Genomic DNA, 19,312 nt, shown 5'->3' on the forward strand with positions numbered 1-19,312 from the left:
GTTATGGAATCTTTTTGCAGCAATAGAAACCCTAATTAAGATATACATGTATGTACATACATGCAATTAAAAACAATTATTAAAAAAGTAGAGGGCATAATTTGAAAGTGTACAGAAAGAAAGTATATGTGAGCACTTAGAGGGACAGAAGGGAGAATAATTTAAGTTATAATATCAAATATAAAAAAAGGCAATGCTGTAGTAATAAGAGCAGCAGGGCTACGTCCCCAGCACCCTGGCTGCCCACATGGCTAGCTTATGCTCCGAAATAACAACATGGAAACTGTATTCTTTTAAACACTGCTTGGCCCTTTAGCTCTAGCCCTTACAGGCTAATTCTCACATCCCGATCAACCCATCTCTAATAATCTGTGAACACCGGTCTTACTGGGAAAGGTTCAGCATGTCTAACCTGGCGGCTTGCTTCATCGCGTGCTTCTGCCCGGGAGAGTGGAGCATGGCATCTCTCTCTCTGAGGCATCTGCTCCCGAGAGGAGAGCTGTGGAGTCTGAGCTCACTTCCTCTTCCTCCCAGCGTTCTGTTTTGTTTACTCCTCCCACCTATCTTCTAACAAATAAAATGGGCCCAGGCAGTTCCTTTATTAGCCAATGACCTTCCTCCATCACAATGCTAACAATTAAATAAAAAATTCTTAAAATTTTCTATAAAATTCCAGAGAAAGATGGAATCTCATAGTGTATGTGTCTCATCTGGTGTTCATTATAAATATGTGTGAGAAATGCACTTTTACACACATGGTAAGTTGTATAACATTATGAATAAAGGTATATCAAAACAAATTTGGCACAAAGATTGTGATGCCTGAAGTTCTACCTCTATCACAAATGTAATATCAGTGTGACTTATAGTAAGTAACAAATACTACTGGGAAAATATGGTGGTAAAATTTGAATAAAACATATAAGTAACTCATTTAGGCCTTTCAAACTGCTTAAGTTCTACAACCAAGCAATATCAGATAATGACAACAGTTATGGCTCTTTAATATCTAATCCCAACACTAAATAATCATTGAAGGGAGTAAGTTGCTGCTTTCACTGCCGGATGTTGGTAGTCCATAATTCAGGATCAAGTAAGTTTCTACAGATGAATTTTGCACAGAATGTTAGTGTTAACACACGTTGGAAGTGATTACTATCAAAAGTATCAATTCGTTCTCCCCATCATAGAAACTAAACGCCGTCTTCCAGACACCCTATAAGTAACATCTTTTTTCTGTGTGGAGATTTTCTCACCTTTCTGTTTTTGCCATCTGGATGGATCCTTGGTGGCAATGCCTATCCATAAGGACTATTTGGCAAGCTTATTTGCCAGTCTGTTTCTAGAAGTAGCATACTTATTTCTCTTCAGTAAAGAGACAGAAACGGACAGAGAAAGGTCTCAAGCTCCAGGGGCTCTCTGGGTAATAACTGTACACTTGTAACTTAGGCTGCTTTAGGAAGCTGACCTCACCTTCCATCACTATGAACTTCAAGTTGTCTATGCAATGAAGTGTGACAGTGGCTCTAATTGCATGTGAAAACATATTTTATTATAGGGCCATTAATTTGTCCTGCTGGCTAGTTGATGTTCTCCATATGCTACCCTGGAAAGTCTCTTTCAACTTGAAGATATTTAATGATGAATATTTGGCTCTGTGCTTACAGCACAAAGCTCTAATGATACCCTATTCTCTGCTCTACCTCAGCAAAAATTTATCTTCATCATGTAATTCACATCTACAGATATGGGTGGAACGTGGTGGAATTCCATATTATAGTTAAGCCTTTTTGTTCTCTGTGCAAAGGTAACTGCCAAGATTTGGCTTTTGAGAGAACTAATCAAAGAATTTAAGAGGATTACTATCAAAGAATCATTTTTAGTATATAAAAGAGCAAAAATCTCAACTAATTTCACAGAGATCTTCAAAACAAAGTATGGTGTAAAAATATGTGCCTATTAAATTTCATATTTCTAGTTCATTCAAGGAGAATCTACATAACAAATATAGTATCCTGAAGGAACAAATATACCATCAGTACTGCTTTTCAAATATATGTCGATTTTAATAGATAATGACAATATCTTTTAATATATCTTGTGATTTAATGGACTTTTCATCATAGTTTTTATGAAGAACAAAGTCTTAGATCTCATTTGCCTGGTTAGATTTTAACAGATAGTATAATATTATCTAGGGTTGATATTAAACAGCCAAAGGATGGAAGGATGATAGTTTTCTATGTCTTGTTTTTAGTACATTTCTGCTCTGTTTATTGAATTTTGGGAGTTCTTATTTAAATATCTAGTGACTAGATAAACATCATTGATATGGAAGCCAACAGAAATAGTGTCAACTATTTATTTGTTGAAGCACTTCAGAATATTCAGTTAATGCTTCCCATATTTGTGGATGAAGAAAGATTACGAGAAGTGACATTTATATTTATGCCTGAAGGAGTTTTAGAAAAGGAAAAATTTTGGATATTCTTAAATTTTATAAGCTGTAGTTTTTATTAAATTATTTTACTCTTCTTTAGCTAATCTTCCCCTGTAAGAGACTGATTACAATCATGTTTATAGTTTTTAAAAATTACATAAATATGTTTTATTATATTTCCATAAATATAGGTAATGTGCTTTTGTTGTAAGCATCTCTCCCATTCTATCTTTTTTCTGCTCTTCTCCTTCCATATCTGCTTCCCTCATAACTTTCATTATCCCCCTTTTATTTTCATGTCCTTTTTTGTATTTTCTTGAATTTGAATAACACATCAATTCCAATTTGTGCTATCTATATATTTCTAGGCATGGGGATAGCCACTGGAGGATGACTAACCTAGAAGAACCCATATCCTTCCTTCCTTCCTTGGATAAGCCATTAATTGGCCATAGCTACTTGGTTAGAGTTGGGCACACATGGATCTACTGACCCAGGCTAAAATGTTGACTAGATTGTTCTTGCACAGGTCTTATGCAGACAACAACAGCCACTGTGAGTTTAAGTATAATATCGAGAAGACCCTGTTCCACTCAAGTACTCCTAAACCTCAAGATGCCACAATCTCTCTATCTACTTTCCAGAAGGATCCCTGAGCCTTGGGGGGAGGATATGATATAAATGCTCCATCTTTGCCTGAGACCTCCACAGCTTCTTTCTCTGAACTATGACTGGTTGTGAGTTCCTGAGTTAACTACCACCCACCACACAAATTTTCATGATGGTGATTTTTTGAAAGAATAAGCTTTCATTGAGACATTTTGCTAATTACTGTGTCAAGAGCCACTTTTTGGGGTGACCTTTGCTGCAGTACTTGCCACAACAAATTTGCACATTTCAGGATAGGGGCAAGAGAATTAGAAAAGTTAGGTAGAAGGAACAGAGATAAGAAAGAAACACAGAGGCATAAGATCTGAATGGGAAGTCAACTTAGTGAGTACTCAATGCTGAGTTCTCAGGATCTGAGTTTGCCTGTGTTTAATTTTCCATATACTTTTATACTTCAATACAAAATAAATGGGAAGAAGGCAAAAGACTGCTTTAAGATGATACAAAAGACATTTAGAACAGTACTCACCATAATATTTGAGACATCAAGTCATTATTTCTTGAGAAAAGTATCTGTTGTTTAGGCAGTACCCTACCCTAGACCAAGTTTCCTAAAGGCAGCCACTTCCTAGGACAAACCTAATTCAAAAGAAGGGACAGAAGTATGCCTGAATTCTCTGACCTTTGGTCAAGGTGGAGTAGATCTACCTCCATGGACCATGTTAATGTCCAAAACACCAAGGTCAGGGTGTTTAGCCACAGTTGTTGTCAACAACTTTGAATAAGTTCAAACTCTCTGACCTTCAGACAAGGTGGAAAAGACTCACATTTTAGGCCTCCACATTACTGCATTCCCTAGATTCACACATTGTCTGTTCCCAAGCCATGATTTTCAAAGTTAATAGAAAATTCACCATCTTGCTAGTCCTTGAGTTCTGGATCTACCTTTAACTTGTTAGCTTCTGAGTCTTCTATTCTTATTTAGTTTTTATGTGTGACAGTCCATTTATCACTACTATAACAAAATGGCAAAGATCATGAATTTAAGTTCATGAATATACAGAAAAATGTTTTTTTTGGGGGGGGTTCATAGATTTGGTGGTGGTAAGGGGACATTTGCTTTTGAGTATTACATAGCAATAGTAAGGAACATTTGGAGGGGTCAAACCTTTTATCTTTATGAGTCAAAAAGCAAAAGACAAATGCAAGGTCTTTGTCATCCATCTAATCACTTAGAAACCATGATTTCAATCATCTAAAATTCTCCTACCCAATTCCACTTTGCAAAGATTAGTCCATCTTCCATCAAAATTACTCTGGGGATCCGTGAGGTCTGGAGATCATTTGAGATTCAGATTAAAACAGAAATTCACTTGTGGAGTTTCCATAATAACTACAGACAGTTCTATCTACTATATTTTCTACAAGGCAGCCCGAGAGAACCATCATACAAACAATTCAAGTTAGTTTTGTAAATGCATCTTTCTTATCATTCACTGTTTTATTGGCAAGACCTTTTAAGGTTTTGTATCTACCTGAAATTTCTTGCTATATTGTTGGGAAAATTCACTTGCTCTCCTACCTGAAAGAGACTCACATTCACTTTCATAACCCAATGTTCTAAAATGACAAAAAAAAAACCCTACTCTTATTTTGCCCATGCTAACATCCCATCAACCTTTTAAAGTTCATATATTCATGTTACTGTTTTTTTTTTGTTTGTTTTTCTCTTGGTTATCCATCACTGCCTTTACCAGGTTTGTGAATCAGATTTTACCTGATAGAAAAATTATCCTGATTATGAATGTACATGATAGCTTCTCAATGCTTATCTCTTGTTTATCCCACAGACACAAAAATTAATGGCTGCTGGGCTGCCAAATTTATAAAAATTATGATCATGAAATATATTTAATGATAATGTATTGCAAGACAAAAAAGATTCTGAAAATTGTATACTGGGATAACACTCTGGACCAGATTTCTGGATGAATTCTTGTCTTTACTGATGCCATAGATATCTATTTCTTCTTGACATCAGGGCTTTGGAATTTTGACCCACAGCTGGTACAATGGGGTCATGCATGGGATTAATCCAGCTTTTACTACACTCTGCCATCTGCTCCACTACCCCTTGTTATATGTTCTCTTCAAAGCACATTCTCTCTCTAATTATCCACTTTCAGCCAAGCTTGGGAATGGGTCTGTTCTGATTATAAAACCACAGTTGTAGAAACCTTAGATTTTGCTAATCCTTCTTTAAATTAGTTGCTTTATGAGATATGTGCATTGGTACTCAGAAAATATAAAAAAAATCTATATTGAAATGTTGGGAATTACTATCATTAATGGGTTTATTTCACTGTAATTCAGTACCTACATGTGTTTATTGAGTTCAAACAGCAAACTGGCAATTTTACTTGTACAAGGTGGTTCATATTTAGTCCTTTCAGGTTGAGAAAGGAATGACAATGGGTATCCCTACAGTTTTACCCTTTATAAGTGGTGCTTAATTTTTACATGTAAATGCACATGTGTGCTTATGAATGCATATTCCTCCAACAAACCTCAAATCATCTATTATTATTTTATGATTGCTGAATTTGCATTAAGAGAATCTGTATGTCTTAGCTGTTTGGAATACCCTGACCAATAATCAGCCAAAGAAAGAAAGAGAAAAATCAAATATTTTGCACGTTGCTAGTTATGTAAGCAATGGCATGTAAAGTGCTATTCTGTTGCAAATATAAACTGTAAATTACTCATGTTTGATGAGAATGCTTTTTTCACACAAATGCTAAAAGGATGGCACTTAAGCAGAAAGTTATTCAAATGACTCTCATCTTTCTTCTTGATTACAACCATGGGGAGGGAGCAAAGCAGATGTAAAGTTCTAGTAGGCAACCATTGTGTTGCCACCCACAATCCTTTCTATTTTATTTAACAAACAATCTCTCTGTTTCTTTGGAATGTATTACTAGAGCCTGGGGGGAGACTAATTCCATCTCTGGGTCTTCCACTTATTTATTGTTAACTAATCTGCAAATTTCACTTGTTGCTGTTCACTATATGAGTAATTGTCTTAGGGATGCTCATATTGCCATAGTAAGCTAAATGAGAATTCTTTTTATTGGAACTAATATGAAAGCAATAGATGAAAAATAAGAGCTATGTAGCATAGACAAAGTGAATGTGAGGAACATAGGCTCTGAGCCCAGACTTTCTATACTGGCAACATGTTTCTGCAAATGTGTTTCTGAGCCCCCCTTCTTGGCTGCTTCCTAATTGGGAAATTATGGATGATAACAACACCTGCTTTGCAGGTACACTCAGTGATAAACAACTTACAAAAACTAAGATGGTTTTGTGTGTGTGTGTGTTTCTTTAATTGTGTAATTAGTAATGGAATGCAGGACCGTCCAATTTCTAGGCAAGCAGCTTTACAACTGAACTACATCCCCAGACTAAAATAGATGGATGTTAGTACCTACAATACAATCTGGAGTTGAACGTAGAATCATCTCGTCTATAGTCAGATGTAGTATCTGTGCCACTGGCTTCAAGATTTATTAGTATTGAAAGTGTTTGTACTCAGCATTATTATCTCACTGGTATTTAGCTGAGTTTAGAAGTCATGCATATGCTACAATCAATAGTTATTTTGACACAAGATTCATTAAAGATCATGCTAAACCAGAAGGAAAATATAATAAGACAGAGAGAGAGAGAGGGAGAGAGACAGAGAGAGAGAGAGAGAGAGAGAGAGAGAGAGAGAGAACAGTCAGTTTTATCTGACCATTTGAGTGTCACTGTCTCAGTCTGCAAATTTATAGCTTCCCTTTTACCTTCGTCAATGTGCATGTGCCATCTCTGCAGCCCCCTTATATCTCAAGTACACAAGGTATAAAGAACACAGGACACAAGGATGTGCTATTTCTGGAGCAAAGATCCATGAGCAGCAAATGTAATTATCCACAGAAAAACTGAGTACCTTGTTTAGACACACATCCTGAATTTGTTCTTGGCATGCCTATCATGTATCAGGTACAAGACAGGCCTTCAGATAGCACAAGGAAGGGTTAACCTTTGCCCTGAAGGAGATTGCAATCTAATAGGAAAGTTAGTTCAGGAATCTAAAGAAGAATGCCTCCCATATGGTGGTTTAAACAATAGCTATTTTCTAATACTCTGACAACTAGAATCCAAGATCAGGTGCTAGTACACATACTGTATGGTATGGTCCTCTCCTTTACTTTCATGGTTTGCATATAGCTGAAGTCCCTGTCCTCTTATGGTCTCTTGATAATATGAGAGAGACCTGTAATGTCTTTGCCTTTTCTTAATGACACACCATCCCTGGGAGATTATGGATTAGAGTGTTACCCTTATGAACCTAATTAACTGCTGGGAAATCTTATGTTCAAATATAGTCACTTGTAGTGTTAAGTCATCCTTGTTTGAATATGAAGCTAAACTGGGCAATGGACAACAAAAGGTAAAATTATCTGAGTTCAAGGGTAATGTGGTAGAATAATTAACTTGTGCATATTATAGGAAATTGTCTGTTCATTCAATTAATTTTAACTCTTAAAGGAGAAGGTCAAATGCACCTCTTTATATGAAAACTTTGGATATATCAACATACATTGGCCGAATAATTTTTAGCAAAATGTATTCTTTGTTCTAAAATATATTTTATGAGAAAATTTTTATTTTTAATGTAATTCCAATGGGTTGTTTATCACAGGCTTTATGGAATAAATTTTATAGAGTCAGCTATGGGTACTGAGACAAAACCACTACCTAGTCATATATCAGAATATAACAGAGCCTAACCTGTAGACCATTATGTCTACCAGGGAATTCTGACGAGATTAAGAGCAAATTCATCTAAAAGCACAAAATATTTTTAAACAACCAAATACTCAAAAACCCATTCACACACCAGACAACAAATCTAGTTGACAAAAGACTACATTAGTGAATTGGTTAAAGCCTTTGCAACTTCCAGCACTAAGATGAGAAAGCTTCTATGCTTGTCTGTGACTAAAATCCTAAGGGCCCTGCTAGGGGTTGATTATGCTTTTTGAGAAGCTGAATTTGAAAGCAGAATTCCCAAAGAATCAGGCTACTGCAGGCATGTGAGGTGTCTAATAGCTTTTGATTTTTGCTAAAACACTAAGAAGTCTGCATAACTGCTTTTATCATCTTGATGAGAATAGGAAAAGGTTTATCTATCAACTGATTCCAAATATACAAGGTATACTTGGTATACAAGGTTTTGAGCTCTCTGTAATCTTTCTTCCATTCTACTCCTTTAAAATATAATTAACAAATCTCTATTTTGTAAGATGATTGAAGAATTATTTTTAGTTCCCAAGACAGACAACACACTAACAATGTTTGCTTGTTTGTTTTTTCCTGTGAGGCATTTTCATTTTGGTGTTGTGTTGTTTAGCTCTGTGAAGTTGGCCAAGTGTTGACTTTTCTACTTTTATTATTTTGGTCATTTTTTAAAATAATTACCTCTTTTTTATATCAAAAATAGATTCTACTCTCTTACAGTACATCCTAACTACAGTTTCTCCTCCCTCTTTTTCTCCCAACTTTCCCAACCAGACTTTTCCTCCAGATTCCCACACTGATTCCCTTCAGAAAAGAACAGGCCTCCAAGAAAGAACAAAAAACCCACAAAGCAAGATACAAGACAAGGCCTCCTATCCAGGCTAGGAAACCCCCATTAGTTCTGTGATATGCTTTCTTGATCAGTTTCCCGAGTGTCATTGCCAGTTACTTCACCTGGAAGATGCTCTAGTCTGACAGAATGTAGTGGCTTTTTTTTTTTTAACTTTCCAAATACATTACTTTTTCAAGAGCTCTTTAGTAAGAAGGCATTATGATATAATGGGAAAAAATCCTTTTGTTGTTTCCTGTTATAAATGTGGCTACATTCATATGATCAAACTATTTCCTTCTCAAAAGAATCAATTACAATGTAATAATGCTCTAATCTCCTCTTTACAACCCCTCTGAAACATTGTACTTTCTCTTTCTATTGACCTCTCCTGTCCTGATGAAGATTTTCTTTAGTTTGCACCAGTAGAGCTCAACTTTCTCACACCTGATTTCAGACACTGCATCAATATTTTAATGAGTACATCTATAGAGGATACGTTAATTACCCAATTATGCTGAGTTTAGATAATAAACAAAAGACATAAGCATATTATTTACAAACACAAGTAACCCCCCAAAAGCATTAATTAAATATTCTATGTTGAAGCTCAGTTTTATCATACAAAGAAAAACCAAGGACAATGTTCCAATGTCTTGGAAAAAGTGAGAGAAATAATACTTGCCTATTACAGAAACATAATAAATATATATATACATGGGTTGAATTTTAAAAATAAATAGAATAAAATATTAAAGACAAATTGAAAGCAGACAACTGAAAGTAGATTGTGTTGCTTACTAAGAAACACTAACTGAATTACCTTCTCCAGACTGGGTTTTAAGCTGTAATGCAATAAAAAATTCTAAATACTTCTTTAAAAGTAACAGTAATGCAAAAAAAAATACAGATAAACATAATCGCCTTTGCTTTTTCTACTGAGTCATCTGAAGCAGGTCCAGATAGATACATAAGTTAATATTTAAACATTATTTTTAAATGAAGAAAGTTATAAAAAGATGTTTTTATTCTCCATTCTAAGAAGTATAAAACAAATGCAGAAGACAATGATAAATTTCACATGTATTACTAAATAAGACCACTTAAACTGCATAAAATAAGAAAACAAACTAGAAAAATCAGAATTAATTCCTAAAATTAGGCTGTTGAGTGAAAACATGAAAGCAAACAGAGAGCTGAACAGCTTAAGAAACCAGTAGAAAACAAAATAAAGCATAAAACAGGAAAGTTAACTAAACACAAATGATGTAAGTACATCTATCAAATTCAGACATTGATAGAATAGGTTTGGAAACATGATCTGGTTATATTCAAACTAAACATGTAAGATATATAACTGGGTAGATATGCTGAACACAAAGCTGGGTAGAATGGTGATGTTTCTTCATTGCAGAGTGTTTAGCACATGCAATGTGCTAGACTGGATCTCCATTATGAAATAAAAAGAAAATAAAAATGTATATGCATTCAGGGTTCCCTACCCTGTGGGAAGTCCAAGGACCACCCACCTCCTTCCAGGTCTAGTAAGGTGAGCATCCAAACCGCCTAGGCTCCCACAAAGCCAGTACGTGCAGTAGGATCAAAAACTCATTGCCATTGTTCTTGAGTTCTCAGTATTCCTCATTGTCCGCTATGTTCAGCGAGTCCAGTTTTATCCCATGCTTTTTCAGACCCAGGCCAGCTGGCCTTGGTGAGTTCCCGATAGAACATCCCCATTGTCTCAGTGTGTGGGTGCACCCCTCACGGTCCTGAGTCCCTTGCTCTGCTCTCTCTCCTTCTGCTCCTGATTTGGACCTTGAGATTTCTGTCCGGTGCTCCAATGTGGGGACTTGATTGGGGGAGGGGGAGGGAAATGGGAGGCAGTGGCGGGGAAGAGACAGAAATCTTTAATAAATAAATAAATAAATAAAATGTATGTGCATTTGTTTTCTTTAATCTATTAATCAAATAAAATGTGATAGCCAAATAAATGTAGGGTAAATTTTAGCTAAAATAAAGTCACTAGAAGCATAGAGGAACATAATGGAAGAATTTCAACCTTCCAAGAAACTATAAGAATCTTATTTATATGAAAGAAAAACATTTTATAATTTGTTATATACCAATTACACATAAACTTTAATTTCATTTAGGATACCGTAGGTATGGTTTTAGAAACAAAAGTGTGTACATTATAACTAAATAGGATTTTTTTATAAATAAGCAAGATTGTTTAAATAGAGATGCCACTATAGCTTATTATCTTTACATTATAAAGAAGAAAGTCATGTGATAATAATGGTGCATATCAGATTCATTTAAAATATTTAATATTCATTTATTTTGTTCTCAGAAAATTAAGGAGAGATACTTTTCTTACTTTCTAAAGAGTATACAGGAGAAAAATTCAATGTTTTTTTGTCCCATTAGGATATAACATGGACAGCGCCCTCCAGCACCTGCGGTGGTGACTTGCTTCCTGTTATAGATTATACTCTGAGTTGAAATGAATCCTTTACCCTGTTGTTGATTGTAAGGTATACCATCACAGTAATGGGGAATAAAAAGAAGAAGAGAGATACCAGAAAAATATGAATTTAGTATTTTCAATTAGCAAGTAGAATGATGGGCCCTGTAGGAAATCTTAAGGAATATATAAAGTTACATCAGAAGTAGTAAGTGAATTTAATATCAGAGTGTCAGGTTACCAGATGAACATAAAATTTAATTATATATTTATGTACTAATAGTAAGTACCCAAATATGAGTATTTCTCATAGATGTTGAAAAAGCTAAATATTTACACATAAATTTAGTAAATTAAAATTAATATGATGAAACCTAAATTAGAAAAAAATTCAAAGAAATCAAAGATCCAAATGAATGCAGGGATACACTACATTCAGGATTTTAAAACTCAGAATACACAGAACGTTCCTCCAGTAACTAATGGAAGCCAACCAATAGGCCAAGCTCTGTAGAGTCCAGTCAAAGAGTGGAAGGAGGGTTTATATGAGCAAGCGGGTCAAAATCATGACTGGGAAACCCACAGTGACTGCTGACCCAAGCTTGTGGGACTTAGAGGGCTCTGGGACCAACAGCTGGGGAGCCTGCATCTGATCGAACTAGGCCTTCTGCGTGCTGGTGACAGTTGTGTAACTTGGTCCATTTTGGGGGGCCCTGGCAGTAGAACTAAGATCTATTCCTGGTGCATGAGCTGTTTTTTTTTTTTTTTGGAGCCCATTCCCTATGATAGGATGCCTTGCTTAACCTTGATGCAGGGGTAGAGGAGCTTAGACTGCCTCAACTTGATGTGCCAGGCTTAGCTGACTCTCATGGGAAGCCTTAACCTTTCTAAGGATCAACATATAGATACCACTGCCATTAAATACATTTAATAAGTTGTTGTGGACAAAATGTTTGCATCATTATAAATTTTACACAAAAAATTTCTACCCCTTATTTTGATGGTTTTGGAGTGGGGAGCATTGAAGATAACTGGGTCTTAAGACTCGAAGGGGAGAGGCAGGGAGGGGAGCAGAGAAAAATGTAGAGCTCAATAAAAATCAATAAAAAACAAAACAAACAAACAAAAAGATAAAACAAACAAACAATGAAGAATATAATCTTCCTGGATGGATTTGTGCCTTTATAAAAATTACTGCATGAGATTCTCTCTCTCTCTCTCTCTCTCTCTCTCTCTCTCTCTCTCTCTCCCCTTTCCTGCTCCTCCTTATTTCCCCCTGCCTTTCTCACTATCAGAAAAGGCCACCTCTTAAAGATTACCTTTAAGAAATAGGCCTTCTTCAGAACCTTATGTTACTTCAGGCACCTGAGACCAGAACTGTGGGGAATGAATTTCTGTAGCTTAGTTCACCCTAACTGATGGCATTTTATTAAAGCATTCCAATCTAACTAAAACACAGACCCCAAGTGTGACCCAGGGAAGTGCAAAAATGGCTCAAAGTCACACAGTACAGTTTCAAGAGAAATATTTGAACAAAGGCACTTACATTGATAGTGACAGTATCATCCTGATTTGGAAATTTTCTCTCTATAACTTAAGCAGATGAGGAAAACTTTTAGTGATGAAATTAGGACATTGGAGGGGAGATTACATGTTGAATCAAGTATTAATTTTAGCCTGATAAGTCTGAGGTAGACATACAAAGGTAACTGTAGTCTTTCATGTTTTTAATCCTCATTTTAAGGAAAAGGTGATATTTAAAGCTATAGAAATGTATAATTTCACAGAGTCAGCATATAACACATAGATGACAAAATAATCACAACAAAAGTGATAAACATATTCATTTAGAAGCAAATTATTAAAAGTACTTTTATAAAATATCTAGGATTGAAAGAGCAGAAAAGTAGATAGAGTATCAAAAGAACAACAGAGTTTAGGAATAACAGAATGGCTGTATTATTTCTAACACTTTCAATTAATATGAAGATAAAGAATTTAGAAAAAGACGACAGAGCAACACTGATTAGGATAAAGATTGCTTTCAAAGAGAACATATTAAGATGGTGTATTTCCTCTAGGGCTAATTATCACAGCAACAGAGAAACTGTCCTGTGTGTGGCCCAGAGGAAGAATAGAATTAAAATATGCTTCTGCTTTTCACATTTAAGGCATTAGAACATATGCATATATTCATATAGTAAAGAAGAAAACTTGTTTCAGTTATGCTTTATGTAGCCTGAACGTTTTACCTTTGCTCTGAAGCCAAAATAAAAAAGAATATAGCTCCAGGCTTATTTCAAGGCTGCAAAGCAAATATATTGTGGGTGTATATGAATGAGTATGTTTGTGTGTCTTTGTGTGTGTATTAATCACTAATTATATGTTTGGTATGTATGTATGATGATAACACAAATTAATTAAACCAGCGTCCTGCAATGGGAAAATTCTCTTGCTCCCATTTTCACCCCTAGTTCTCTGTACTCTAGTTGATTTGTAGAGGCTTTGTGAGACCAAGAGTATTTTCAGCTTCTGTCATCACAAAATTGCATTTGCTGCCAAACAAGAGAATCTGGCTTGGGAGTAATAAAAGTTCTGATATATGACAGCCTACAGGATTTTAGTAACTGCTTTACGGATGTTCTGTGTATGTTTGACCGTAACTAAATTTCCAGATAGGCTCTTCATTGTACCTGAGACATTCTTTTTCACCAGTCTTTTGGCTCCTGCCTTGGTGACATTCCCCTTTTATTTTCTTTTCTGCCCATATATCTAATGTTTTTGGCTAAGTAGCTTTCTAAGGTCAAGGAATGCCAGTTTCACCTCATGTACATCTGTGAAATACAAAGAAAATAAAATAAAAATTCGGTCCATCTTCATTCTTGGCTGTTAACCCAAAGCACATTTAAAAGCTTACTTTCGTAGCCCAATGAGCCAGGGACAAAAGGAAGAATGTGGCAGGCAGGGCGGGGTCCAGTAGAGCACACAGGAGACCCTGGCAGGCAAGCTGAAGGTGCCCATGCACCCTTTGGGGGTCCTTGAGGCCTGCCCTGTAGGCAGGCACTCACCGCTCTGGGTGGGTATCCTTAGTGTAGGAGCAGAAACCTGTTCCTGAGCAAAGGACCTTGCAGATCACGCAGACTTGGGGGGGGGGGGCGTCATGTGTAAGAAAGGCAGTCCTGCAGAAGGAGCTGGGGGAGGGGGAATGGAGTGGGGGGAAGGGGGAGAGGGGTAGGGAAGTAGGGGGAGGGAGCAATGTGTGCGAGCAGGGGGAGGGAAAGGGAAACGGAAAGGAAAAAAAACATTTTTTTTTTGCAACAACTAAAAAAATAAAATAAACAAAAAAAATTAAAGATTACCTTATAGAACTGGAAAAAACATGATAGTGCAAAAATGCATATTATTTCTGCACATAAATAGATGTTAAGAAACTTCTATTCCACTACATTCCAAAATTAAAAGGTCATTTTTCTTATAATCTTAGAACTAGACTCTGCAAAATATCACTCTGTGTGACATGAAGATTGTACTAGTGTCATTTTACACAACACTACTACTCCTTTAGCTTTTTCTGCTTTCAATAGGTCAATTTTGCATTGTGCAACATAGACTCTATGTGATCCTATAAATAACTGAGCAGGGGAGTCAAAGGAATCGACAGAGAAGTGTTGTCTTCCTACTTAGGAAGGACATCAGTAGACTGCACAGATAGAGTTCTGCCTTCACAGGCAGCTTCTGGAGGGTTCCAGTTGCAGAATTGTGAATTCCAGTAACCAGGTACCTCTTGAAACACGCTGAACTGATGCAAAGGCAAAGTCACCATTCTATTTTAGAAAAAAAATATGTCAATTCTTCATATGATATGGGTTTTAAAAGGCCAATGCATGACAGTGACTCCGTGTCAGGAGCCTTTGTAGAAATCAAACTATAACCTGTGAAAGCACAAAGACGGTTAATTCTAATACACTCACACAATAGACTTACACTTGCTAAACTGAAAGCTTAAATGAATTCAGATTTATCCTACCAGTTATAGGTAGTAACAATGTCAATTCTTTGGGGGACTCTGGTATAATTTGTACAGTAAATTGAAGATGCCTTTTAAAAGAAAAGTTGGAACTGACATTTCTAGGAAGGTCATGGGGCAATTCTTTTGAAGGCTAAGACAGTGACAAGGGAATATTCTTCACTTCTGAAGCTGTGCACTATCCTTCACTACCAAATCCACATTGGTGGATTGTCCCACTCACACCTGTTCTCTTGCTTCTGGAGAAAAGCTGAAATTATAGATACCCACAGCAATTGTTTTTATTTTTATATATCTTCATTTGATTATAAATTGACTTAAAGTAAAATTTTATTCTCTAATATCGCTGTGAAATTCTCTCTAAAATAATTGAGCGTTAAGGAAGAACAACTTATTTCATTTACGTCTATAAGTAGCACTTCTATGAATTTGAGATTAAGTGATCATTTTCTATGTGTTTAATACTTCCTTTACATATCATAACCATCCCTGATGTACATTTATTTTGATTTTCCTCAAAAGTAAGATTTTCAACAACTTTATTACAAGCATATTAGTGACCTTGATGCTAATAATTTTATTTCTTTATGTCATTTCTCTAAATAATTGGTTCATAGTGACATTTAAACAGCACAGGAAAGCCTTGTGTCTGGTAGCTATTACATGTGATATATCATTTCATTTAATAGTTTGCATTTTTAATGTTATCCATAATCATTTGTTGGGAAAATTGTTGGACATGCCTTGATGGACAACAATGATCCTTCTTTTTTGATTTTCTTGTGTCCATTCATGGAAAGTTTATTATTAGGTAGAAGCCTGAGACATTTAATGTGCCCACAAAGGCATATACTTTGTCCTTTCAAAGCCTTCTCCAGATTTAATATTTCCTCTGTGCAAAAGCAAAGGCTGACCGAGGTGATGCAGAAACAGAGCTATATATATATACACAATTTAACACCTGCACTGAGTTCTAAAGGCACATTTAAAAGCTCCCTAATTCAAATCATCCCATGTTTGAACCTGTTGAGTGTATTCCTACTGGCTTTGGGGGTGAGTGATGTTAAATGGGTTTGTTAGCTGTGTTCCCCTTTCATCCTCTGTAAGAGTACAAAACCTCTGAAGCTTCAAAATATCTAAGACATTTATTTGTGTGATAATAAAATAAAAAGTGATGGAAGAGGGAAAGTCATTTCATTTCTTGAAGAAGCAATGACTCGGTGCTAGTCCAGTTTGAAATGATATATAACTTATTGCAGAGGTTTAAGTCACAAGCTATTAGAGGAAACCATAGCAAAGATTTATTAGAAAATAGCTTCAATATTGTTTGGCTTCTCATAATTAGTAGTTCCTCTCCAGTTTTAAAAAATAAATGAAAGAGAATATCGTTTCTAGAGGTACTTACAAGGACACACAACAAAAAGAAAACAGCAACAACAACATTTATACATATATAGGTCCAGACGCACAGGCGCACATGCACACATATACATAGTTTTACATATTCACACAACATAACTCTCAATTCTAGGTGAAAGATATCACTTGAGACAAAACGTTTAAGTAGAGCTAAGTTCACAGTAAACTCCTTTATACTCTGAATCTTGCCATCTCCTGTCTTTCCGAATGAAAATAGACCCATATCTATCACCGTGCACAAAACTCAAGTCCAAATGGATTAAAGACCTCAATATCAATCCGAACACACTGAACCTGATAGAAGAGAAAGTGGGAAGTACCCTACAACAGATGGGCACAGAGATCGCTTCCTAGGTATAACCCCAGCAGCACAGACATTAAGGGCAACATTGAATAAATGGGACCTACTAAAACTGAGAAGCTTCTGTAAAGCAAAAGACACTGTCACTAAGACAAAAAGGCAACCTACTGACTGGGAGAGGATCTTCACCAACCCCGCAACAGACAAAGGTCTAATCTCCAAAATATAGAGAGAACTCAAGAAACTAGACTTTAAAATGCTAATTAACCCAATTAAAAAATGGGGCACTGAACTGAACAGAGAATTCTCAACAGAAGAAGTTCAAATGGCCAAAAGACACTTAAGGTCACACTTAACCTCCTTAGCAATCAGGGAAATGCAAATCAAAACAACTTTGAGATATCATCTTACACCTGTCAGAATGGCTAAAATCAAAAACATCCATTGCTGGTGGGAATGCAATCTTGTGCAACCACTTTGGAAATCAGTGTTTTGGTTTCTCAGGAAATTCAGGATCAACCTACCCCTGGACCCAGCAATACCACTCTTGGAAATATACCCAAGAGATGCCCTATCATATGACAAAAGCATTTGTTCAACTATGTTCATAGCAGTATTATTTGTAATAGCCAGAACCTGGAAACAACCTAGATGTCATTCAATGGAAGAATGAATGAAGAAAGTGTGGAATATATACACATTAGAGTACTACGCTGCGGTAAAAAACAATGACTTCTCGAATTTTGCATACAAATGGATGGAAATAGAAAACACTATGATGAGTGAGGTAACCAAGACGCAAAAAGATGAACATGGAATGTACTCACTCATATTTGGTTTCTAGCCGTAAATAAGGGTCACGGAGTCTACAATTGGTGAACCTAAAGAAGCTAAGTAAGAAGGTGAACCCAAGGAAAAACATATAGTTATCCTCTTGACTATGGGAAGTAGACCAAATTGCCGGGGATAAAAGTGGGATCTTGGGGGTGGGGTGGGTTGCGGGTAAGGGGAGATAGGGAGAGAAAAGTGAGAAGGGGAGGATGGGGAAACAGGATGATTGGGATAAAGGAAGGCTGGATAGGGGAGCACGGAAGCACAATTCTTAGTTAAGGGAGCCACCTTAGGGCTGGCAAGACACTTGAACCTAGAGTGACTCCCAGGAGCCCAAGGCGATGTCCCAAGTTAGTTCCTTGGGCAGCTGAGGATAGGGAACCTGAAATGACCCTATCCTATAGCAATACTGACAAATATCTTGCATATCACCATAGAACCTTCATCTGGTGATGGATGGAGATAGAGACAGAGACCCACACTGGAGCACTGTACTGAGCTCCCAAGGTCCCAATGAGGAGCAGAAGGAGGGAGAACATGAGCAAGGAAGTCAGGACCACGAGGGGTGCACCCACCCACTGAGACAGTGGAGCTGATCCATTGGGAGCTCACCTAGGCCAGCTGGACTATGACTGAAAAAGCATGGGATAAAACCAGACTCTCTGAACATGGTGAACAATGAGGGCTGATGAGAAGCCAAGGACAATGGCACGGGGTTTTGATCCTACTCCATGTTCTGGCTTTGTGGGAGCCTAGCCAGTTTGGATGTTCACCTTCCTAGACATGGAAGGAGGGGGGAGGACCTAGGACTTTCCATAGGGCAGGGAACCCTGACTGCTCTGGATTGGAGAGGGAGGGGGAGAGCAGTGGGGAGAGGGAGAGAAGGGTGGGAGGAGGGGGAGGAAAATGGGAGGCTGGGAGGAGGGGAAAACTAAAAAATATATGGAGGTGGGGGTTCCTTGGACTTCCCACAGGACAGGGAACCCTGATTGCTTTTCGGGCTGGGTGGGGGACTTAATTGGGGGTGGTGGAGGGAAATGGGAGGCCGTGGCGGGAAGAGACAGAAATCTTTAATAAATAAATAAATTAAAAAAATAAAAAAAATTGAATAACACAATAAAAACAATTAAAAAATAAAAAAAAGAAAAAAAGAAGAAAAAAAACAAAACAACAACAACCACAAAAAAACAATGTTCTCTGAGCCTTAGGTGTGGGAGTGAGTGTGTCTCTTCCAGACACAAAGTCTCACCAACATGACTGCCTAAGCACGAGCTGCACAAAGACAACAATGGCCATGCCATGGTGGATGAAGAAGAGCTCACAAATCCTAAACCTCTCACAAATTCTTATAGGCAACTAAGGAATGTTGAGAGTGGGCGAAATTGGCTTCTCCAGGAAAGACCACAACCACTCGTTATGTGATACCAACTGGTCAGCCCTGAAAATACACCTATGAGTAACATTATACAGACTAAGCCGGTTGTATTTAGGAATGCACATACATATATACCATGCATATACATATTTCATATACATATAAACAT

Source organism: Microtus oregoni, unplaced genomic scaffold (assembly GCF_018167655.1).
Source record: "Microtus oregoni isolate MIOR12 unplaced genomic scaffold, Mior012 000009F_ref0000495, whole genome shotgun sequence".
Taxonomy (NCBI): Eukaryota; Metazoa; Chordata; class Mammalia; order Rodentia; family Cricetidae; genus Microtus; species Microtus oregoni.